The 25,233-nt window shown below is 41.9% G+C and overlaps 1 protein-coding gene and 1 pseudogene across 9 annotated transcripts in view; both read left to right on the top strand.

The window, feature by feature from the left end:
- The window catches only part of ssbp3a (single stranded DNA binding protein 3a), a 134,044-nt gene that overhangs the window by 5,317 nt on the left and 103,494 nt on the right, over window positions 1-25,233 (top strand). For all 9 annotated transcript variants that reach the window (XM_078218253.1, XM_078218259.1, XM_078218258.1 and 6 more), the window contains exon 4: window positions 3,155-3,268. The gene's annotated coding sequence lies outside the window, so the exon portion shown is untranslated. The remainder of the gene's footprint in view (window positions 1-3,154; window positions 3,269-25,233) is intronic.
- LOC144498102 (U2 spliceosomal RNA) lies at window positions 18,318-18,533 on the top strand (annotated as a pseudogene).

Here is a 25,233-nt window from a genome sequence, read left to right on the forward strand (position 1 = left end):
CAGTCTGTGGGTTTGGAAGTCTAGGTTCGAGTTCCAGAGGGATGAGTTGAGCCCCAGGTCACGAAGTCTGGAGATGAGTCTCGTAGGAATAATGGTATTAAAGGTTGAGCTGTAGCTGTATTTTATTAAAACATTCAAGATTCTTTGGGAACTTGACAGGGTGGATGCTGAAAGGATGTTCCCCTTGTCGGAGAGACTAGAACTAGGGGACAGTTTAAAAATAAGTGGCCTCCTATTTAAGGTAGACATGAGAAGTGTTTTCTCGGGGTCGTGAACTTTGGAATTCTCTTCCCCAGTGAGCGGCGGAGGCAGGATCAGGAGAGGCAAATATTATCGAGGGTAGGTGGAATGTGGAGTTGATGCCACAATCAGTTCAACCATGATCCTATTGAATAGTGGAGCAGGCTTGACACGCCAAATGGCCTACTGCTGCTCCCAATTCATATGTTTGTATATAGTAGCATGGGGAATACTGCTGTCTGGTAAACCATGACCTTCGTGTTGGGTTTGAGATTCTGGTCCTCAAATACCGTTTTCTTCAGTTGGCTGAAGACTGAGCTGGCACACTACCAGTCTGCTACTCGGTAAACTGTTGGAGAGGGCTCAAAATTCTATTTTAATCTGTGCTAGTTACCATTTTCTCTCTTTTTTCACTAAAAGACTCTCTTTTGAGGGGCTATAGTAATGACGGTGAAAGCTGATGCAGGATTGTAGTTTTCTATTTGTGCAAAGTGCATCATTTTAAAAGAGCTTCTTTGTGACATCTTATCAGCAGTTTGTCTTAATTTTTTTGGAGAATCTATAGTGACAGTTTGTTCACCCCCTCAATTATAGACTGTCAGGGTCTTTGATTCTTGTATATGTTGTTAAAGAGCTTGAGTCTTCAGTGGAACAAGGATTGTGACATCTAGTGACTAATTTGGCTGTTTGAGTGTTGTACTAATGAATATTGTACGGGTTCATCTGTTGTTAGAAGTCAGATGATGTATTGAATTTGCTACTGATCAATCCATTTATAGTTTTAGAAGAGTGATTGACTTAAAACTGTGCTTAGGCACCCCCAGCACTGTTTAGAAGCTGCAGGATTTCAACGTAGATTTTAAAATCTCCTTGGATTTAATTGAATTTGTTATTATGCATTCTGCATAATTGTGAAAATCATATGATCATATTTCACTTGCGCTGGAAGGTTTTGATACAAAGGTTCTTAAGTCTACCAAAAAAATGATAGGCTAAGCACTCATGCAGAGTGCAATAGCAGTGTTTTAGAGAGGGGTTGAGTGAAGATGGTAAGATTTGCCTGATGATCTATAACCTATGAGCAGGCTGAAAGGCAACAGGCCTGGGAGCAAGTTGTTTAAAAATGTTTAATATTTTTAATGATTAGTACATCTAACCTTCCTGATGCACTGTCTGGAGTGAGATTGGGCCATATGAAACATAGAAACCCTACAGTGCAGAAGGAGGCCATTCGGCCCATCGAGTCTGCACCGACCACAATCCCACCCAGGCCCTCCCCCCACATATTTTACCCGCTAATCCCTCTAACCTACGCATCCCAGGACTCTAAGGGACAATTTTTAACCTGGCCAATCAACCTAACCCGCACATCTTTGGACTGTGGGAGGAAACCGGAGCACCCGGAGGAAACCCACGCAGACACGAGGAGAATGTGCAAACTCCACACAGACAGTGACCCGAGCCGGGAATCGAACCCGGGACCCTGGAGCTGTGAAGCAGCAGTGCTAACCACTGTGCTACCGTGCCGTCAACTAATATGAGCATCATATGGATCAGGTTCAATCTGAGTTTCTGTTAATCTTGGCCTAAGTGATGGGGTGCTATAGTTGTCCTCAGTGACCTCAGGCTAGGGAGCGGTAGAACCAGCTAGAGTTACTGATTGTTAAGCATAAACTCCCACTGGAAACGTGTGGAGGCAAATGTAAAGGGACTTTAGGAGTTTCAATAAAATACCAAATGGAATAGAAAAGTTGGTAGTTGAACCAAAGTAGCAGAACTGATACATCAGTATAAAGCAACTGGAGGCAACTTGTAGACTCATTTTGGGTCGCATCTCATGCAAAAAATAGTTAGGATGGTCTTCCAGCTAAGTGGTGATGGCAAATACATGAAAGTCGGTCAAGAGGCAGTCACAAAGGAGATTGTAAGCTTTGTGAATGAACTGAATGGTGAAATGGCTGTCTTCTATGTTTACCTAATTTGTGTGTTTGTGAAGTAAGGAAGGGTAAAGTGAGGTTTTATGAAGGGTAAGATGAGGTTTTGCTGAGACACATCTGTGGTGGAATAGTTTACTGTTGCTATTTAGATGGATTGTTTAGTCTTTCAGAAGATGCTGGTGCCTTTGGAATTGTAGCTCAATATGAATGTGTGCTTCCTGTAGAGGATTCGGAGAGGGTTGGAATTTCTGACAAAAAGGTGGGGAGTGGAAATCAGTTTTTTTAAATCATGTTTACGATAATCTGTCCCTAATTACTAGTAATTAGGATCTCTTACAAGTAGGTCTGCTTAAGATAAGGCAGGATTTCATTTTGATGGCTGTGAATTATATATAGTACAAGTTGGAGAGCTGTCAACGGGACACTAATTATATGGAATAATGACTGACTAGTTTGCAAATTTACGGGTTCAGTCAGGTAAATGTTTAAGTTGAGCACCTGCAGGGACAGGCCTGGGGCGGAACCTGGGGATTTGTGAATGTGCAGCACACAGTATGAATGAGCAGATGCCTTGAGAGAAGCGATGGGTGAGAATTGTAACTTGTTTCCTTGGAGTTACTATTTGCAGTCAACTAAGATGAGCATCAATTTATTTGATTGTCACTCAGCCTAAGTAATATTGCTTTTTTAACTGTCAGTTTGTTGTAAATATTATAAACTGAATTGTCTTTTCATTCTGCTGCTTTTTAAAGCTTCGAATTTATGAACTAGTTTTTTTGTGGTTTTGCTACCAGTATACATCCTGTATTTATATAGTTTATCATTGAGAGCCCGGTATTCTCCTGAGCACAGTGGATGGCAGCCTAATGATCTTTGTTAACGGAACACTGTATTTTGCATGTGTATGCCTGGCGTATATTATCTTTTGTATTGAGAATAGGTGAAATAGTAACAGAACATTTTTCTTCCTCCCCCAGTGTATTTTGGGACCTTTACTGTGCAGCTCCTGAAAGACGAGACACATGTGAACATTCAAGTGAAGCAAAAGCCTTCCATGATTATGTGAGTTCTCTTAATTCCTGTGAATAACTGTAGGTTTAAATAATTCTGTTGTGTGCAGAGAGAATAGCTGCCAAATGGGATGTCTTGTCTGAAATTGACATTGATGCTAGTTTGCAGATTCTTAACTTCTTTTGGGGGAGTTATTTTATTGTTCTAAAATCCGTATGAAATACAAATCTTAGTATTTTATTGGTGGATATTTTAAAAATGATTGATTGTGGCTTTCTGACTTGAATAAATATTGAGATTTGTTTTGTCTTTGGGTGCTGCTTGTGAAGACCCTGCTTTGTTATACTAAGCAAATTAAAAGTTTGAGAAAAAATTGAGATAAAATTGTGTACTTTGTTTTAAAATAAACTTTTTAAGGAATTTGAGTTGCGTTGGATTTGTCGTAGTTTTACATAAACCTTGAATTCTGGTCTCTTCAGAGGAAAGATCATTTGCCACTGTTACCTATTAGTTATCGTTACTATGTACTGGTACGTGTAGGCACCTGGAGCATGTCAGTACAGTGAAAGAGCTCAGGATAAACCCGTGTTATATCTAAGATCTAGTGTTTAACCTTCCAGTATCACACGTTGGCGATTGTTCTGTGTAAGGAAAATCTATTGGAAATGTGTTTGCTGCAGAATGGAAATAATTCTTAAGCATATCAAAAATATAGTTTTAAAACTGACCATGTGATTTTTAAAAAACAAAAGCTGGAGACTTCAATATTTTACAATCCAACATGAGCAGTTTTTGAAGGCACTTGGCGATTGTGGATTGAGCTCAAATGAGATGCATATTGGAGCAGAGTTTGTAACAGATTTTTAGTTTGCTTTGCTCTTCCTTGCTGAATGACTGCTTTTGTTGATGGGTTCGACTGTCTGCAGACACATGCTCTGCATAGTTAATACTTGTGTACTGGGATGTCTTGACTTAGTATGTCAGCGATAGTGAATGATAAATAGTACAAGCTGCTTCCTCAGTATAAAGCTTGTGCTACAAGAGCAAGCTGTCTTTGTGGGAGTCATTTATTTTGGAAAATGTTATCACGCTAGTGTGCGTGAGGCTGTCTCAAAAATTGATTTGTTTCGCTTACGGCTGTACTTCAAATTAAATGGTTGGGTCTGAACAGAAGCTTATTTAGACAGAATTAAAAAAAAAATAAACAGATGCACAGGATATCTACTAAAATATTGCGAAGCTGTTTAGTAGGTAAGGCCTGGTCATACTGCTACCACTGTTTGGTGTGCTCTGTAGCCTGATGATAAATGTTGGTATGTCTCTTGTTCAACTCTGAGTTGGCCTCTTCTCTCACCTGCTTGCGAATGGAACATGAAGTAAAGTCAGTGTCCCTGTGTAAGAATGAGAGCTGCACCTTCCCAGCGGCACTATGCTAAAGCCTAGAAAATTTATAACCCTGGCACGAGGTTTTATTTGTTGGCCAGGTGACGACAACCTGTTTATGATTAACTGAACTGCAGGTGGAACTGAGTGGTTGGAGCTAGGCTAAAGTGACCGGTTGAGTAACAATAGTTTATCAAACTTGTTGGAAAAGGTGTTGAAGCATATATGCTGCAAAGTGTCACACATGTTCTGCAGCAACTTGAGAAAAATGCAGTTCGACATTGTTAATTATTCTCTATATGTAGCCTGTGTTGGGACTCCATTAGTAGGAAAGCTTGGGCAACTTTCATTTCTTATGTTTTTTAGAATTTGATTTGTGTTGCATGTTATATTGTTAATTGGTTGCTGATTGCTTTAAGAGCTGATCACATGATTTGATGGTGATGTCATTAGGGTGTTTGCAGAGGCTGTTGTTTTACTTTGTTTGTACTTGTACAGACAAGACTTCCTGGAATAAATCTGCTGTTAGTTTGAATCTATGTGTGCAGACCACATTTTTTTGTGTAAAACCCACAACCCCGAACATAGAACATTACATTAACCAAATAAAAGTGGAATGTGTTGATAGAACTCTAGATTACACTAAGATTCAGTGCATTCACTACTATAGTTGTTTATACATTAGCACGGTGTCCCAGCACCAGAAACCCGGGTTCAATTCCGGCCTCGGGTGACTACCTGTGTGGAGTTTGCACATTCCCCCTGTGTCTGTGTCGGTTTTCACAGGATACTCCGGTTTTCTCCCACACATCCAAAAGATGTGCGTGTTAGGTTGATTGGCCATGCTAAATTGACCCTCCGTGTCAGGGGGATTAGCAGGGTAAATATGTGGGGCTACGGGATAGGGTCTGGATGGGACTGTTGTTGGCGCAGGCTCGATGGGCTGAATGGCCTCCTTTTGCACTGTAGGGATTTGATGCTGTGATTCAACGTCATGATGTGCAGATGCCGGCGTTGGACTTGGGTGGGCACAGTAAGAAGTCCAACAGGTTTAATTGGAATCACAAGCTTTCGGAGCGCTGTTCCTTCATCAGGTGAGTCAGGTCACCTGATGAAGGAGCAGCACTCCGAAAGCTTGTGATTCAAAATAAACCTGTTGGACTTTAACCTGGTGTTGTGAGACTTCTTACTGTGATTCTATGTAAATCACGGCTTAACTGCAAGTTTTGCCAAATTCTGTTTAGTCTGCTGTAAATATCGGGCTGCCTATAGAGGGTAACTTTCATGGAAAAGTGTTTCTTTGTAATAGAATAACTCCTGAGGTGAATAGCTTTGAATACAAAAGTTGGCAATTACTGACAAGACTTGTCAATTTTGAGCAAAACAAAAGCCATTAGGTTGATAGAATGTTGTCTGGGTCTCAGCAGCTTATTGTCGAAATACATTGTTTTTGTGGGATTGAGGGACATAGACCTGGACGATGTTGGCTTGGATCTTCTTGGTGAGTTTGCTATGATGGTGCTCCAATTAGCCTCATGCTCCTTGGAATCCTTTTTTACAAAAGGTTAATTGACTGAAGTTTTAAGTTGTTACCCAGATGTGTGGATGGCTGAGGAGCACAGAAAGTATACATAAACCTCAAGTGAGGAGGTCCGCTGGTACTATTGAAATTGTATACCATTTCTAGTTACTGCCTAAAAGTTGAGAGAAAAATTGAAAGAAAATAGAGATTATTTAAGTTCCCTCTTTGCCAAAGTTATACTTCCAGATATGTAAAGCGGACATTGTATAGTCAGAACTTGAAGGTGTTTAGTTCAGACCTTTCCTAATGACTTAGTTTTTACATTAAGATCTCATTTGGTACTGCATAAAGTCAAACCAGAAGTTTCCAGCCTTAATCATGGTCTGCTGACTTAACTGTTCTTAATTGAGGTCATGATGTGGAGATGCCGGCGTTGGACTGGGGTAAACACAGTAAGAAGTTTAACAACACCAGGTTAAAGTCCAACAGGTTTATTTGGTAGCAAAAGCCACACTTTTGCTACCAAATAAACCTGTTGGACTTTAACCTGGTGTTGTTAAACTTCTTACTTAATTGAGGTAACAGTTATGATAAAATTGGGCTACTCACCTCTCAATTGGAACAGCGCAAAACCAGCTCCTGATATAGTGATTCCTACTGGAATTTGGACATATGGTTAGAGAAGGATTGGGCCTCACTGTGAAACTCGTCTCATTGCCTAGGCACCTGTCTTAAGAATGTCCACTTGGATGATTAGTTCCCACGGAAGGGGGAGGGATTTTGGGAAGAAATGGGTCAACTCCCAGAATTGAAAGACCATTGCTCAGTGTTAGTGGCCACTGCTGAACAGCATCCTTAACCAGAGTTTATATAATGTTGATGTGGTTACCTTCACTATCCTATCACCAGTGATTCTATAGGAAGATCAGAAGACATCTCTACATAGCTTCACAGTCTTCTATGGGCAATCATAGAAAGCTGTAACCTTGAGGTTCTGCTGTGAATAAAGTCCCTAAAACAGATTGCCAGAGCCATGAAATTGTGCCTTTCCAATGATTCTGAATGTTCATGGATTGGATACTTTATAATAGAATGTAATAAGACTGTATTGTGTCTGTCATTGATGGCACCTTTTGCCCAAAGTGTAAATAGGTTTGTATCTTGTATGGCTAATGTTAGGTAGATTACATTCTAGAGCATCTATGTCTACAGCTGAGTAGGGTGCCTGCATTCTCCTGTTCTTTAAGTGATTTGAGACCAAAATATTGTGAATGTTGGAAGCCTGAAATAAAACAGAAAATGCTGGAAATACTCAGCAAATCAGGCTGCATCTATGGAGAGAGAAGCAGAGTTAACGTTCCAGGTCTGTGACCTGTTTCCAGGACCATTCATGAAAAGTTTGACTGGAAATAGACCTTCAACATTGACTCTATTTCCATCTATAGTTGCTGCCAGACCTGCTTAAGCTTTTTTAGAAAGTTTATTTATTAGTGTCACAATTAGGCTTACATTACCACTGCAATGAAGTTATGAGCACTTTTGAGAATTTTATTTTTTATTTTTTAAATGATTGCCTTTATGGAGCATCCAGAACTACTGTACAGGACCTTGTTCTGCTACTGTGCTAATGTTTATGTGAGTTAGTATTGCAAGCACCAAATTGCTGTTTTATGCAAATTTCTAATGGTTTGTATACATCTGCTTGTGTGTGTATCAAATTACCGTTGCAAGAGATTTCCTGTTTTGCTTTCTCTCAGACCACAAAATTGGGACCCAAGTGCAGCTCCAGCTTAAGGGGCTTTGCTCAACAGAAGTCAGCACCTTGCCCCAGTGCTCATTGTGTGTGCGCTGATGGACTCCTTGATCGTGGGCTTAGCAGCAGAGGCAGATTTCGCCTAATATATATGAACATTTCTGATAGAGATCACTGGCTAATGATTAAGGACAAAAATGTGTCTTAATTTAGTTTTTTTTTGCCTCTGGCCTGGGAACTTACAAAACAAACTATCCTTATAGCTGCACTGGCAGAGACCACATGACTTGAGATTTGAATTTGAGACCCTCTTGTGTTGGGTTATATACCTTATTGTACAAGTTTAAGTACCTTATTGGATGGTGTGTTTACCTGCTTCCATTGGAAGAGATGCAGTTGACAGGTGTTTATCACCACTTTGTCCTATTTGTAGTAGGAGTACGCAACTGTTTCATGATTTAGTAAGATACAGCAATTGGTGATGCATGTGATGTCAATCTAACTTCAGCGCCCTGCCGTTCTTATGTGGATACTGCTGGTCAGAATTGGTGTTTAATATGCCCATTTCATCAGAGCAATCATTTGTTTCAACATTGGAATATACTATTATGTCACTTCCTCTTCTTGCTGCCAATCCCAAACTATTGATATGGGCTGTGGTGTAGCTGCACAACTACCAGGCCCACTCTGGTCCAGGGGTGTATCCGTGAACTGTGATCTCAGGCAGTGGAAGTCAGCAGGCAATAGGACAATGAGAGCACAGTGGTTGAACCCAGGCCTGGCTTACTGGGATGGCATGGTGGCACAGTGAATAGCCCTGCTGCCTCACAGTGCCAGGGTGATTCTGTGTGGAGTTTGCACTTTCTCCCCATATCTGTGTGGGTTTCCTCCAAGTGCTCCGGTTTCCTCCCACAATCCAAAGGTGTGCAGATTAGGTGGATTGACCATGTTAAATGCCCTTTAGTATCTGAAGGTGTGTAGGTTAGAGAATTAACTGGGAAAATGTGTGGGGCTGGGGGGGAGGCGGGTCTGGGTAAAATGCTCTGTCAGAGTTGGTACAGACTCGATGGACTGAATGACCTCCTTTTGCACCATAGGGATTCTATTACTATTGGTTATCCTTGTGCAATCTCTTCCTGCAAGTATCACCAACACCAGAGCTTGGATTTTAGTTGCCATCGGCAATTCTGAGGTTGTCTTATCCTTGGAGCTGTCATGCTGATGCCTGGTGGAGATCAGAGAAGTCAGGACAATTTGTCAAACCACGTGGACTTTCCATGTCTTTCACTTTGCTCTGGTGCATTTACCGACTGTGCAATGTCATCGAGCTCCAGAAGTTTGCCTTGAACAGTTTTCTGTTTGAGTTCTACTCATTGCGGGTACTTCTGGTGTAATACACTCTGCTACATGCACCAACTATACCATTACTCTTGTAAGGAGTATGTAATTGAATGTTTGAATTTGAGGTTTGAGCTTCATTTTGTGGAAGGAATGTTTTGACCATAATGACTGGAAATAGACAATTTAGCTGCTGCGGTTTAATTTGTCATAAGTTCTGGCTGCAGTGTAATATTTAGTCGTGACAGGTGACCGCCAAGCTGATTTTGCATTGCTTTGAATTATTGAGCACAGTTCACTAAAAATTGCTTTGAAAATTAGTGAAAATGATAGACTGGTTAGCTCGTTATAATTCACTTTCATTGTGCGTTAATGGGCAATATTATAATATACCAAAATGCACTGTTAGAAACTTGTGATAAGTTTCCTTATATCTGTACTGTTTGCGTTTTAATTTAAAAAAAATGCTACATAAGGGTGACCAAAAGGGAGTTTTGTGGCATTTCAAAACTTATCCACTATTAATTGCCTCCTGCTACTTATTCCTAATGTTCGAGCAGCAGCTACCACAGGGTTACAAGCAGGTCGAATTTCCCCTTCTCCCCTTTTCCCTCCGATCTTAAAGGGTCCCACAAGACGGCAGCACTTGTGTACTTCAGGATAGTGGATCTCATTATTTTTGAGCCTTGCTAGACTTTATTGGCGCTTGAATCATGATGCCTTTATCATTTCAGCATCACGTGTGTACTTTCCGGTGGGGGCTGTTAAATTTCCTTTTCCTGACTGAGTTGCTGCAGCCAATTTTAGTGACTCTGTTATCACTCTTGCTGAGATCAGCTAACTCAACACAAACGCAGGAGTTGAACATGGGACCTCCTGCTCTATACTTGATTGCTTATATCTGCGACACTGAGTGAGGTTTGGAATCAATTCGTCAAGGAGGCTTCTGTTGTGAAAATTTTACCTTCGAAATTTCTAATGTAGGGAACATAACGAGGTAGGTGTGTGTAGGAATTATTGAAACATTAATAAATATAAACAGGGAATAGCATGTTGCCCACATCCTGCAGTCTTGTAGAGTATGGGAAGGAACTGAGAGCAAATGGTGAAGAATCAACCCTACAAGTTCCACAACTCTGTATTTTAGTGGACAGTAGTCACAGCTGAACAACATTTGTTACACATTAATTTGACTTGAGCATATTTGCAGGTTCTAATAAAAAGGAATTGTGATATAAAAATACTGAAAGTTGGAACTGGATTAATCAACATTGGAAAGAGGAGGGGGAGGGGTTAAGTTAATGTTTTACCCTTGGAGAAAAGGGGAGCAATTCTGCCAAGTTCGTTTGCACAAATTTGAGAACTGATCATGCCACATCAGTAGTGGGCTGTGCTGTCCACTTCAGTGTCTGCATCACCTTAAGCCAATGGTTGGATTGTATTGATGTAAAAGATAATGAATGGCCAAATTGTTCCAGGCAACTGGCCAGCGTGTTTATACTCCATGTATCTTGGAAATGGTATCAGTGATGCAAGTAAACACTTGATACAGCATTGTGTGGCTGATACTCGGGTGTTACGCATGCAACAGATGGTTTGATGCATTAATTTTTTTTATAGCTCCTCCACCAGCTCCACAAGTAGTTGAGCTGTACAGACCAGGAATCTCGGATTTGATTCTTGTGGCAACGGCTGAATTCAGCTGGATTTTTTGGAGGAGATGGGTGGTTGGGTGAACACTATAATGAAACTAAATTTTACCTGAGGTAGGGAGGGGAAAATGAGTCAGATTTTCTGACCCATGAGAGTTTTGCTTGTCTGTGGATCATCGGTGAGAGCTTAAGTCGGGGTCAGCTTTATAGTACCCGCTGAAATCAACATTGACGAGGCTAATTCACGACGGTTACCCGTTTTGGGCAAGATACCCGAGAGCACTTGTGGTCCAGTAATGAATCATCATCATCATCATCAAAAAGGGTGGTGAAGCAAATTATGGCAGATAAGAAGAGGGAGAAAACATATATCTGAAACCAAGTAGCAACTGGGACTGGCCTATTTTGTTTGAACTGGATGTTTAAAGGAAATAAGTCCTATTTTGGGAACAAAAGTTTTATATTTGTCCTTTGATAGACCTTTTATAACTGATCATTGAAAAGAGTGGTGCTTCAACTGTGCTAGTGTTGATGTGACATGAGTAATTGTTCAAGTCGGGTTGAAGTAGTGTCAGTTTATTGGGATTCAACTGTCAGTTGTTTTGAAACCTTTTCTGTAGTGAACTTAATTGAAACTTTTGTCAGATGTGTCACTCGGTGTATGAATTTGTGGATGAATAGATTCAATTGCATGAAGGAGGTACAGTTCTCGTGTTTTGTGAGGAAAATTGCTGACTAATGGCTTGCTGACAGTACACACAGGCTGGCTTGGGTGTAACTTTCTTTGATAACTGCATTAAAATGTCAGAGAAATAAAAAATATTCTGTATGTTTTTCCACAGGAGTTTCTAATTGTTGGGATGTGTTGAGCTACAAAATACATAGGTCCTTGCTCACATCTCCAATTTCATTCATTCCTTCCCTCATCAACCCCCCCCCCCCCCAAAAAAAAACAACCTTGAGCGCTCTTTAATAAAAGCAAAATACTGTGGATGTTGGAAATCTGAAATAAGAACTGAAAGTGCTAGATCAACTCAGTTCTGTAGAAGAGTCACATTGGCCTTTATCGCGAGGGGGATAGAATATGAAAGCAGGGAGGTCTTGCTGCAACTGTACAAGGCACTGGTGAGGCCGCAACTGGAGTACTGTGTGCAGTTTTGGTCCCCTTATTTGCGAAAGGATATATTGGCCTTGGAGGGAGTGCAGAGAAGGTTCACCAGGTTGATACCGGAGATGAGGGGTGTAGCTTATGAGGAGAGATTAAACAGATTGGGTCTGTACTCGTTGGAGTTTAGAAGGATGAGGGGTGATCTTATAGAGACATATAAGATAATGAAGGGGCTGGATAGGGTAGAGGTGGAGAGATTCTTTCCACTTAGAAGGGAAACCAGAACTAGAGGGCACAGCCTCAAAATAAGGGGGGGCCGGTTCAGAACAGAGTTGAGGGGGAACTTCTTCTCTCAGAGGGTAGTGAATCTCTGGAATTCTCTGCCCATTGAAGTGGTGGAGGCTTCCTCGTTGAATATGTTTAAATCACGGGTAGATAGTTTTCTGATCGATAAGGGAATTAGGGGATATGGGGAGCAGGCGGGTAAGTGGAACTGATTCGCTTCAGATCAGCCATGATCTTGTTGAATGGCGGGGCAGGAGTAGGCCAGATGGCCTACTCCTGCTCCTATTTCTTATGTTCTTATGGGCTCGAAATATTAGCTTTATTTCTCTCTCTCCACAGATGCTGTTAGACCTGCTGAGTTTATCCAGCATTTTCTGTTTTTTCTCCAGCTCTCTGTGTCTGTCGCATATCATTTTTGTTGTCACTAGATTGTGTACTTGTTCACATTGCTGGAACTGGCTACCATGAGGTGTACAGGAAGAGAGCAGCAGCGGCTGTGCCTCTGCTCCCCTGAGGAGCACTTCCCTGAAATGGTATTGTTAGCAAAAAGAGAGTTACACTGCACTTCACACCTCACATTCTGAAAGGCAGCTATTTTAAAGTACATTTACTGGCATTTGGGAAAGTGTGATAGCCATTTTATTGATAGCCATGGGTAGGCGATGGCCAGTGGTATTATCCTAAGACTTTTAATCCAGAAACTCGGCTAATGTTGTGGGGAACTGGGTTCGAATCCTGCCACAGCAGATAGTGGAATTTAAATTCAATAAAAAAAATCTGGAATTAAGAATCTACTGATGACCGTGAAACCATTGTCGATTGTCAGAAAAATCCATCAGGTTCACTAATGTCAGTCAGGGAAGGAAATCTGCCATCCTTACCTGGTCTGGCCTACATGTGACTCCAGAGCCACAGCAATGTGGTTTACTCTAAACTGCCTTCAGGAAACTAGGGATGGGCAATAAATGCTAGCCAGCCAGCGACGCCCACGTCCCATGAATGAATTTTTAAAATCCACAAACAATGATGTGTCCATTAAGCTTTTGGTGGTGGTATAGGGGTGGAATACTCTTGCCTCTTCGTGTAACTCAACTGCATTTCAGCATTCACTTGAACCAGTGGAACTAGTAACCAATGGCCCTTAGTTTAATGCCATCAGAAGATTACACATCTAGCCATAAAGTATTCCCTCAAAAGCTGCACTGGGGTGTCAGCCTTGATTATGAGCTAAAGTCCGAGAGTGTGCCTTGAATTCACAGCATTTTGATTTAGAAGCTAGAGTATTAACCATGATGTGTGGAGTATTGTACAGACAAATCTGTCTGAAAAAGAATGACTCCAACAAAACAACTTGTACAGTGTATCGTCAGTGTTATTAAAATTAAGTAGCTGTGGAGTTTTTACTGTTGAAATTGTGTAAACATTTTCTCTTTCTCCTCTCCCTCCCTTCATGGTGGGGCTGAGTTGTTTTAAAATTTCATTCAGCAAGGATCTCTTGCTACACACATCCAAGTGGCTATTCTTTGTATGTGTGATCCCAGATTGTGTATGTCAGCAGGCTTACTGGATATGTGTGGCATTCCAAGGGATGATCTTGCTCTCATTTGTTGTGCTCATATGTGCATTTTCCAGTGGGAGTGAAGGCCTTGGCTGCTACTTTCCACTGTTAGCTCAGGGCTGCTGTGACTACTGGTAGCAATCCAGCTGAAGCAGAACACAAGGTAGTTTGAAATGTTCATTTTGCACCAAAATTAATGAATAGGAATCTCTTGTTTTGAAACCAGAATAACCCGAATTATTGATGTGTTATTAGGTCAAGTACTTGTGTTTTTCTCTGAGTTACTTGGTATAGTCCTACACTTGTTAATTTATCTCCTTCAAAGAGGTATTTAATTTCCTTCTGAAAGAATACATGAATGCTGATATTTCATTGGAAGGAACATGGAAATATCCAAGTAACCTAAATCTCCAACATGATCTCCAGGATAAAGCAGAAAGGTGAGAAAATAGTAATAAATTTTCCTCCCAAGAGAAATATGGCCTATTTATTTGGAACTCTTTTAAAAGTGACTACCAAAACTGCATGCTAGTGGTCAGCATGGCCAATGCACCTAACCACATCTTTCAGGCATGCTGGTTAGGTGTATTAGCCATGCTAAATTCTCCCTTGGTGTACCTGAACAGGTGCCAGAGTGTGTCGACTAGGGGATTTTCACAGTAACTTCATTGCAGTGTTAATGTAAGCCTACTTGTGACACTAAAATAAAAAAAACTGCAAGGATTAGTAGAAGCTAATCATTCCTAAAGTACACCGAACTGACTGAGTAAAATCTAAAAAAGGGGTGCATTGTTGACATGGGTAAGTTTGAGGCTTTTTGGACCCTATAAATCTTTTTCACTTTTACCATAAAATGAACTAAATGACTGTAATCTAATGGCAGTTCAGCACTTGAGTTAAACTGTGCCTATTTATTAAAGGCAGTTTTAAAAATTTATTTGTTCATGGGATGCAGGCATCGCTGGCTGGGCCAGCATTTATTGCCCATTTAAGAGTCAACCACATTGCTGTGGGTCTGGAGTCACATGTAGGTCAGACCAGGTAAGGACGACATATCTACTCCCTAAAGGACATTAGTGAACCAGATGGGTTTTTCCAACAATCAATGATGATCATCATTAGACTTTTAATTCCAGATTTTTATTGAATGCAAATTTCACTATTTGCCATGGTGGGGATTGGAATTTGGGTCCTCAGAGCATTGCCCCATGTCTCTGGATTACTAGTCCAGCGACAATACCAATATGCCACCATGTAGTGTAGGAAAGACAATATATTCCTGGGTGGTTCTTTATTTGAGAAGTAAAGCTGTAATACATGAGATGTATGGAATTGATGACTAATGTGTCAATAACCAAGGGCTTCCTTTCAGCTCTTTTCCTTCACGACCCTGGGAAAAGCTGTGTACCAATGCTTAGAGACAAATTCTGGAAGTGATTCTCCTGTTTACCCATCCCTCCTTCCCTGGTTTACCTGAGTGTTAATTGATGTTTCACACAGATAAATATGTACATTTAATACATCTGGCCTCAATAGTTACTGTAAAATGTTTGCAGTATCCAATATTTCCAAACAATTGCTAAGAATAGTAACAATTAGAATGACACATCAGAATTAGTCTTCTGCATGGAGATGGCACTCTGAGACCGAGCTGCTTCCTGTGAGCTTTGGGTGGTAATATTGTTTATCAGCAGAATGCAACAACTCGGAGCCTAATGCTTGATTTTTGTTTCCTCCCACTGGTTTAAAATATTGCTGGCAGAGCAAGAATTCCCCCCAACCCTGAGCTGAGAGAATGTTTGTTTTTTCATAGCAGCAGAGCTTGGCGTAGCTGATGCCCAGTGTGAGCTGCCTTTTGTTTGTAGAATGTTGTTCATTGTGTGCTCCGAGGATGACATGGCCACGTGTAATAGGGGCCAGCACTCAGACAGCCTTTGTGTTGGTTTTGGGGCAGCTATTGCTGGCTAATTTGCACTCTGGAGGTGTCTGACCCTCCCAGGGTAGCTGGGTGGGATTTTGGATTTTGGAGGGTGGGGTCAGCAGTTTTCCTTGGGTAAAAGACCTAATCACACATTTTGTAGTTTTTGCTGGTTTTTGGGCCTCCATCCAGGTTCTTTCCACAATCTCTGTTTCTAAAGGACAAAGGGAAGACAAAAGAGGGAAATTTGCAATTCGTATTGGGGCTGCAGCATGATTTGCTTTGTGAACCACAAAAAAAAAGCTTCAGTTATTTGGGCTCTTCTATTCAAACACGGCATCTGTCCCTTATGTGCTCTTGGTGAAACATCGTAAACTCTCTCCTCGCTTTCAAAAGTAGTGGCGTATCTGGATTTATTTGCTTTTTTTTTGAGTTTAGAATGTTGGGGGAGGGTTGGTTAGCCATGATCCTGCTGAGATTTCTAGTGAATGTTCAGTGTTTAAACCTTGATGTGTAGGGGGGTGGGTGGGGGAAGAGGAGGAAGTGAATTGTCAAGGCACTTTCCACCTCCAAAATTTTGTAATCTTTACTGAGATTGGGTTTGTTTTGGCTCTTGTCAAACATTCTCTTGCTGAATGGAGGAGAGAATATCTTTAACAAGGATGCACTGCAGTGATGTTTTTGTTAGATACTTAACTAGCCTGTCCTTATCACCACACAAAACCTAAACTGATTTGGTAGTAGAAGTGTACTTTATTTTGAAAAATTGAATTAGATTAAAAGAACCGTGGCCTGTGTTTGTCACCAAAACACCCAAGTTTAGCCTATCCAGGTGGGACCTAAATAAATGTCAGTCATCAGAAGATGTCGAAATTGATTCTGTCGTCACCTAATGTGTGTGTTCCCAGAGTGGTCCCTGATGATGATCAGGAGTGGAATCTTGGCTGCTCTGCCCCTCCAAACCTCCCAGACTAAACTGCAGAGGTCAATTGTAGCATACCCGCAATCACACTGCTAAAATGAACAAACTCACAAGTACCCTGCATGAATCCATGGTGGAATCCAGCAGCTGACTTGTGAAAAGTGCTTAATAAATTAAATTGTAGCATTCCTTTTGGCCTAAAAGTATATCAGATGTTTGAAACCTCTTGTTAAGTCGTGATTTGAGAAGTGCCTGGTCTTATGCTACTTTGTGAAATTGTGGAAATTTAGTTTCTTCATTAAGGGGTTTGCAAGTGAAGTGAGAAGCCCATTTTAAAAATAATTCTCTTCCTACCTCTTCACTAAATGTCAAGGATTTATCTTGTGCTGCTGTCTGGTTTGTTAGCAAATAATAATTTATAACTTCAGAAGCTCCTCATCAGAACTTGACTCAACTGTTGTACCCACCTTTTCATAGTTCAGTCCTGGCTACATGTTTGTACAGTAAGAAGTTTAACAACACCAGGTTAAAGGTAGGAAGGGATGTTCCTTCTTCCCAGATTCTCGCCAAACCTGACAAGTGACTTTTGTCTGTTCAACAGTGAACTCGTCTTGGGCAGTACTGTTGCATCCGGCAGACTGCCTCTGTTGGTGTACAACACAAAACTCTCATCTCAGTTAAAAATCAGAAATGTTTCACTTCCATCTCGTTTGTACCAGAATCATGACCTAGAATGTAGTTATTAATTTTTTAAATTTTGTGTTGACTGCGGTCATTGTTAATTATATTAGTATCTTAACTATTTCCTGAATTATTTCTGCAAATTTTATCTGTATTTATGCTGTTTAAATTAACTGCTACCTCACCTCCATCTTAATTGTTCTTATCCTGTTCCCTTGTTTCTTCTCTTGGCTACAATTCACTTGAGCGTCTCCCCACCTCCACACCACCATGAATTGCAACAAATTAATGGGTTTCTTTGTCACTAAGATTTAACATTATCTGATCAGCTGCTTCTTTTGCTTCCTCCGTTTCCCTCTGCCCATGTCAACAGTTTATTTTTATATCATGCTTTTACTGTAATAAATTGCCCCATGGCTCTTCATAGAGTTTTTTCAACCAAAACTTGACCCCGAGCCACAGTACTCCAGAGCATTAAGACAGATGACCAACAGCTTTGGCAAAAAGGAGGTTTTGGGCCATGGAAACTGAAGGCACAGCTGTCACTGGTGGAGTTAAAACTTCCTTTTGCACTATTTCTGTTGCTGAGCCCTTCTCCAATCTCTTTCCTATCACCCCACTTCCTGTCTCCAAACTGGTTTTGTCCATAAGTTTCAACTTCTGTCTCCTTGATCCTGTGAAGCGCCTTGGCTTTCCAGCTAACATTGCAAATGTTCCCTGTCCCGCCTCCTTCAAATTCCAATCCTCAGCCATGTTGTTCTTGCAAACTAACACCCCATCTCTAACCTCCCTTTCTCATTCACAGCTGAATTTGCCTTCCAATTCTGTTGCCATCTTTTCTGCAACACCATGTTTCTCCTTTTGACACTGTTGAGACTGCTGATATGACCCTCAAATTACATCATTTACTACAGTAACCATGATGCACTTTCACTCCTTTAAGGCTGCTACCTTTGACATGATACCATCACACCATACTCTTCCAATGCCTTAGCTCTGTCCAACTTGGTTCCATTCTCGGCCCTTTGGCTGAGATCAACGTAGGATCAAGCGTGAGATCAGGTGTAATGCCTGTTCTTGCCAGCTTAGATCTAGGTTGTCTCTTTTGTGGGGGCCATGAATTAGTTTCAATTTGGATTTTCTTTTTGGAGCAAGCAAAGTTGGATTAAGGGCTTGCCCTATCCACTCTGCACATCTTTGTAACTCTGAGAAAGGGATAAAATTTAACAGAAACTTGGTTCCATTTTTTCTTAACAAATCATAGTCAGAGCATCACCACCAATGGCTTTTATTTTGCCCCTTGCACCATTGCCTCAAAGTGCCCAAAGATTTGTCCTGGGTCCCCTCAGTGACTTTGTCGATGTGCTGCCCCTGTGAAGCATTTTGCAGACATGAGATTAGCTTCGACATGTACACTAACAAAATTTAGTTCTACATTTCTGCCACCACGTCTTGATCCTTTCTCTGCTTTGCTAAACTGCTTGTCTGAGATCCAGTCCCATCTCAGCCATAGTTTCTTCCAATTAAGTATTAGGAAGACAGAAGATGTCCTCTTTTGCCCCTGCCACAAACTCTGTGCTTTTGCTGTCAATTCCATAATCCTCCCTTGTCACTGTGTCAAATTGTATGAAGTCATAGTCTATTGCAGCTGAACTTCCAACTCTATCACAAAGATTTCCAACTTGGTAATGGCATCATTTTGTTGCTCAAATTCTCCAAAATGCCTTTGGCATTTCCAGACTCTGCTGTTGTAATGCCACCCTGTCTGGTGGCTTCTCCTTGTTCTGTAACCATCTACTTGTACAAAACTTTGCCTGTGTCCTGTCCCATGCACTCATCACTCCTGCCTTTCTCACTGACATTGGTGCCTCATCCTCCAAAGACTCCAATTTAAAATCCCATCCTTGTGTTCAAATCCTATCCTGGTTTTCGCCCCCGAATTTATGTGACTTGCATTCTCCTCTCCAATTGCCCCCAAGAAGTATTCTCTGTTTCTGGCTTATTCCTCTTTTTTTGCCCTGCCATTGATGAAAGCATTTTCAGTTGTCCAGACCTTTCCTCAAGAATTCCCTCCCTGACCCTTGCACTTTCTTTGAACAGGGTTTTCAATACCTCGCCGAATATTTCCTCCATTGGTTTGGCATCCAGCTGTTTTCTGTGAAGCAGCTGTCATCACCTTCCTATGTTAACTTGCATTTACATTTTGTACCTTTTATTAATGCATGTTCCACAGTGTAAAACATGCAGAGTAAATGCTTAAACAGAAACAGTGGGTGGGATTTTCCGGCTGCGCTCGCCCCAAGACCAGAAAATCCCACCTGAGATCAATGGAACTTTGCATGTTTAACGTCCGTAGTTGGGAAGATGCTAGAGTCCATTATTAAAGAGGAAATAACAGAGCACCTGAATAAGAATGGTTCGATCAAGCAGACGCAGCATGGATTCATGAAGGGAAAGTCGTGTTTGATGAATCTACTGGACTTTTATGAAGATGTCACTAGTGCGGTTGACAGAGGGGAACCGGTGGATGTGGTGTTTTTAGATTTCCAGAAGGCATTCGATAAGGTGCCTCACAAAAGGTTGCTGCAGAAGATTGGGGTACATGGAGTTAGGGGTAAGGTGTTGGCGTGGATTGGGGATTGGCTATCTAACAGGAAGCAGAGAGTTGGGATAAATGGGTGCTTTTCTGGTTGGCAGTTGGTGACCAGTGGCGTGCCGCAGGGATTGGTGCTGGGGCCTCAATTGTTTACCATTTACATAGATGATCTGGAGGAGGGGATTGAATGTAGGGTATTCAAGTTTGCTGATGACATGAAGGTGAGTGGGAAAGCGAATTGCGTGGAGGACGCGGAAAGTCTGCAGAGAGATTTGGATAGGCTGAGCGAGTGGGCGAGGATCTGGCAGATGGAATATAACGTTAGGAAAATAAGTAGGAAAATACTCAAACGGGGAATTAGAAGAGCAAAAAGGGGTCACGAAATGTTCTTGGCAGACAGGATGAAGGAGAATCCCAAGGCATTTTATTCATACGTTAGGAACAAAAGGGTTGTTAGGGAAAAAATTGGACCTCTCAGGGACAAAAGTGGGGACTTATGCTTGGAGCCCAAAGAGGTAGGGGAGATCCTAAATGAATACTTTGCGTCGGTATTCACAAAGGAGAGGGATGTGTTGACTGGGAGTGTCTCGGAGGGGAGTGTTGAATCGTTGGAGAAAATCTCCATTACAAAGGAGGAAGTGTTAGGTTTGTTAGAGAATATAAAGACTGACAAATCCCCAGGGCCTGATGGAATCTATCCAAGGCTGCTCAGGGAGACGAGAGTTGAAATCGTTGGGCCTCTGACGCAAATCTTTGTCTCATCACTGGACACAGGTGAGGTCCCAGAGGATTGGAGGATAGCCAATGTGGTCCCGTTATTTAAGAAGGGTAGGAAGGATAACCCGGGTAATTATAGGCCGGTGAGCTTGACGTCCGTGGTGGGGAAGTTGTTGGAGAAGATTCTTAAAGATAGGATGTATGCGCATTTAGAAAGGAATAAACTCATTAACGATAGTCAACATGGTTTTGTGAGAGGGAGGTCATGCCTCACTAACCTGGTGGTGTTTTTTGAAGAAGTGACCAAAATGGTTGACGAAGGAAGGGGCGTGGATGTTGTCTATATGGACTTTAGTAAAGCGTTTGACAAAGTCCCTCATGGTAGGCTAGTGAAAAAGGTTGGATCCCATGGGATAAAGGGGGAGGTGGCTAGATGGGTGGAGAACTGGCTTGGTCATAGAAGACAGAGGGTGGTAGTGGAAGGGTCTTTTTCCGGCTGGAGGCCTGTGACTAGTGGTGTACCGCAGGGCTCTGTATTGGGACCTCTGCTGTTTGTGATTTAAATAAATGATCTGGAAGAAGGAGTAACTGGGGTGATCAGTAAGTTTGCGGACGACACAAAACTGGCAGGACTTGCAGATAGTGAGGAACATTGTCAGAGGCTACAGAAGGATATAGATAGGCTGGAAATTTGGGCAAGGAAATGGCAGATGGAGTTCAATCCTGATAAATGCGAAGTGATGCATTTTGGTGGGAATAATGTAGGGAGGAGCTACACGATAAATGGAAGAACCATAAAGGGTGTAGAGACGCAGAGGGACCTGGGTGTGCAAGGCCACAGATCTTTGAAGGTGACGTCACAGGTGGAGAAGGTGGTGAAGAAGGCATATGGCATGCTTGCCTTTATAGGACGGGGCATAGAGTATAAAAGTTGGGGTCTGATGTTGCAGATGTATAGAACGTTGGTTCGGCCGCATTTGGAATACTGCGTCCAGTTCTGGTCGCCACACTACCAGAAGGACGTGGAGGCTTTGGAGAGAGTACAGAGGAGGTTTACCAGGATGTTGCCTGGTATGGAGGGGCTTGGTTATGAGGAGAGATTGGGGAAACTGGGGTTGTTCTCCTTGGAAAGACGGAGGATGAGGGGAGACTTAATAGAGGTGTATAAAATTATGAAAGGCATAGATAGGGTGAACGGTGGGAAGCTTTTCCCCGGGTCGGTGGTGACGTTCACGAGGGGTCATAGGTTCAAGGTGAAGGGGGGGAGGTTTAACACAGATATCAGAAGGACATATTTCACACAGAGGGTCGTGGGGGCCTGGAATGTGTTGCCGGGCAAGGTGGTGGAGGCGGACACACTGGGAACATTTAAGACTTATCTAGACAGCTATATGAACGGAGTGGGAATGGAGGGATACAAAAGAGTGGTCTAGTTTGGACCAGGGAGCGGCGCGGGCTAATTGTTCCTTGTTTCTCGTTTCATGGCTTCATTCTATGATCATCTTGCTGGTGCCAGTACAGAGCGAGACTGCGGATAGTTGGGAACCTGTCTCGGGGGCAGGGAATTCATATGGTGTTCGTGGAAGTGGAAATGACTAGGGTTGGGAAGCATTTTCCGATCAGGGCCATTGTGATCTCCTGGACTCGTTTCGATCGCCTCAGGGGGTCGGAGAGGAATTTCCCAGATTTTTTTCCCCATATTGGCCCTGGGGTTTTTCACTCTGGGTTTTCGCCTCTCCCTGGAGATCACATGGTCGGGAATGGGGGGGTGGGGGTGAGTTAAAAAGGTTGTAATGAACAAAGCATCGTAGCTGTGAGGGACAGCTCGGTGGATAGGATATTGGTATGTAGATAGGCTGGAAAATTGGGCGGGGATCCTGGATTCAGGATTCAATCCTGGACCGGGGAGTGGCGCGGGCTTGGAGGGCCGAAGGGCCTGTTCCTGTGCTGTATTGTTCTTTGTTCTTTGTTAGCAAATGTGAGGTTATCCACTTTGGAAGAAATAATAGTAAATTGGAATATTATTTAAATGGAGAAAAATTACATTGTGCGACTGTGCAGAGGGACCTGGGGGTCCTTGTGTACGAATTGCAAAAACTCAGTCTGCAGGTGCAGCAGGTGATCAAGAAGGCGAATGGAATGTTGGCCTTTATCGCGAGGGGGATAGAATATAAAAGCAGGGAGGTCTTGCTGCAACTGTACAAGGCACTGGTGAGGCCGCAACTGGAGTACTGTGTGCAGTTTTGGTCCCCTTATTTGCGAAAGGATATATTGGCCTTGGAGGGAGTGCAGAGAAGGTTCACCAGGTTGATACCGGAGATGAGGGGTGTAGCTTATGAGGAGAGATTAAACAGATTGGGTCTGTACTCGTTGGAGTTTAGAAGGATGAGGGGTGATCTTATAGAGACATATAAGATAATGAAGGGGCTGGATAGGGTAGAGGTGGAGAGATTCTTTCCACTTAGAAGGGAAACCAGAACTAGAGGGCACAGCCTCAAAATAAGGGGGGGCCGGTTCAGAACAGAGTTGAGGGGGAACTTCTTCTCTCAGAGGGTAGTGAATCTCTGGAATTCTCTGCCCATTGAAGTGGTGGAGGCTTCCTCGTTGAATATGTTTAAATCACGGGTAGATAGTTTTCTGATCGATAAGGGAATTAGGGGATATGGGGAGCAGGCGGGTAAGTGGAACTGATTCGCTTCAGATCAGCCATGATCTTGTTGAATGGCGGGGCAGGCTCGAAGGGCCAGATGGCCTACTCCTGCTCCTATTTCTTATGTTCTTATGTGTCCCGCCCATTACAATTTCTACGGCAGGCAGGATTATAAAATTCAGTCAATATAAAGTGGTAGAGGAAAATGTAGGGGAATAGCTCTAAGTCATGATGCTTGTTTGGCGAGTCAGTGCAACCAAGATGGGCCAAATGGCGGCCTCTTGCGTCATAACGATTGTGATCCTGTAAATGTTTGTAGGTTTATATAATGCCACTTTTCTTTAAAAAGCTTTGCAGGTTGGTGATGTTTATTTTTGAGTTTTCTATAGGACTGTATGTATGTTGTCCGAATTATTTATTTCTAATTTGATGTTTAGAACCTTACACAAAGAAAAGACTAGGAAAAATCAGCTTTTCCATCAGACATGTTCCATATCACCTAAGAGTGACAAGCAGTCACATGATAAAAAACTTGAGGCTAATCTACAAGGGGTTAGGAGTGAGTCAGGGGGCAGCAGTGGTGGTGAAACTTGTGCATTTTTGGGACTTCTCTCTTTTGCTGAGTGAAGAAATCAGACCCCTCTTTTACTGCAAAAATGTCTGCCTTGACGGTAATTTAGAATAAGTTTGTGCTTTTGGCTCTCTCTATGGTAAACGTGGTGAACTCCTAATTTCTGACTTGGTCCAGAATCATCCTGTGCTCAATTTGAATTGATGATCTATTGTTTTATGTCCTACTATATCCCGTCAACATGCATTTTCCTTCAATCTGCCTTCTCCTTGTTATGAATGGTAACTGCATGATTTTTCAGTCAGTCATAGAAACTATAGTGAATTCCACACATTCACCACCCTCTGGGTGAAGAAATTTCTCCTTACCTCAGTTCTAAAAAATTTACCCCTTTTCTTTAAACTATGACCCCTAGTTCTGGACTCCCCCATCATTGGGATCTTTGTCTGAATCTACCCTGTATAACCCTGTTAGAATTTTATAAGTTTCTGAGATCCCCTCTCACTCTTCTAAAGTCCAGTGAATATAATCCTAACCGACTTAGTCTCTCCTCATATGATAGACCTGCCATCCCAAGTAAACCTTCGCTGTACTCCCTCTATAGCAAGGACATCCTTCCTCAAATAAGGACACCAAAACTGCACTCAATACTCCAGATGAACTAGGGGATCATTAACTGTTTGAAAAATTGGCAGCAGCATTTTGACAGCAGATGCATAGTTGTTGACTGATATTTGGGGAGGTGGTGAAAATTAGCAATGTCCATTTAGTATTGGATTTGTTGTTTAATTATAGAGGATACATTGATTTGTGATATTTTGAGAGGAGAAAGAACACATGGTGAAAAATTAAGCTGTGGAGCAAAATAATGTGAACTGTTTTTTGCATTTTTTTAAACTAGAAACTCCTCTTTCTAAAAATATTTTTTCTTTTCTTAAGCTTATCCCAAAAGTAAAACATAAATGATCCTTGAGATATTCCTTGATGATGAAGACCAGGCCCTTAAAAAAAAATTAAGTGGTTTCTTTGTGTTCACACTGAAGTGATGATGGAATTGTGGACAGGAAGCTTCCCTCTCTATAAACAGTCTGGTAAATCGGAAGTGCTAAACAAAAGCAAAAACGTCCATCGAAATGGAAAAAGAGGTTAATGTTTCAAGGAGAGAATCTTGTCAGAAATGCCAAGTTTTGTTGGCTTGATGTTTAATATTTTATGGAAAAGCTTTTCACAGGTTGATGTAAATTGTTGTCTTGCCGGTGGGTTGCTGATAAACAAGGAAGTTGACTTGGCGCTTGTACTCTGCACTATACAGAATGAGATTGGCTAGTACAGCTTTGGGTGCCAGGAGTACTTGAAGTCAGCAAAATGGAGATGACCTTGTCCTCAGAATC

The sequence above is a fragment of the Mustelus asterias genome, chromosome 8, assembly GCF_964213995.1.
Source record: "Mustelus asterias chromosome 8, sMusAst1.hap1.1, whole genome shotgun sequence".
NCBI classification, from domain to species: domain Eukaryota; kingdom Metazoa; phylum Chordata; class Chondrichthyes; order Carcharhiniformes; family Triakidae; genus Mustelus; species Mustelus asterias.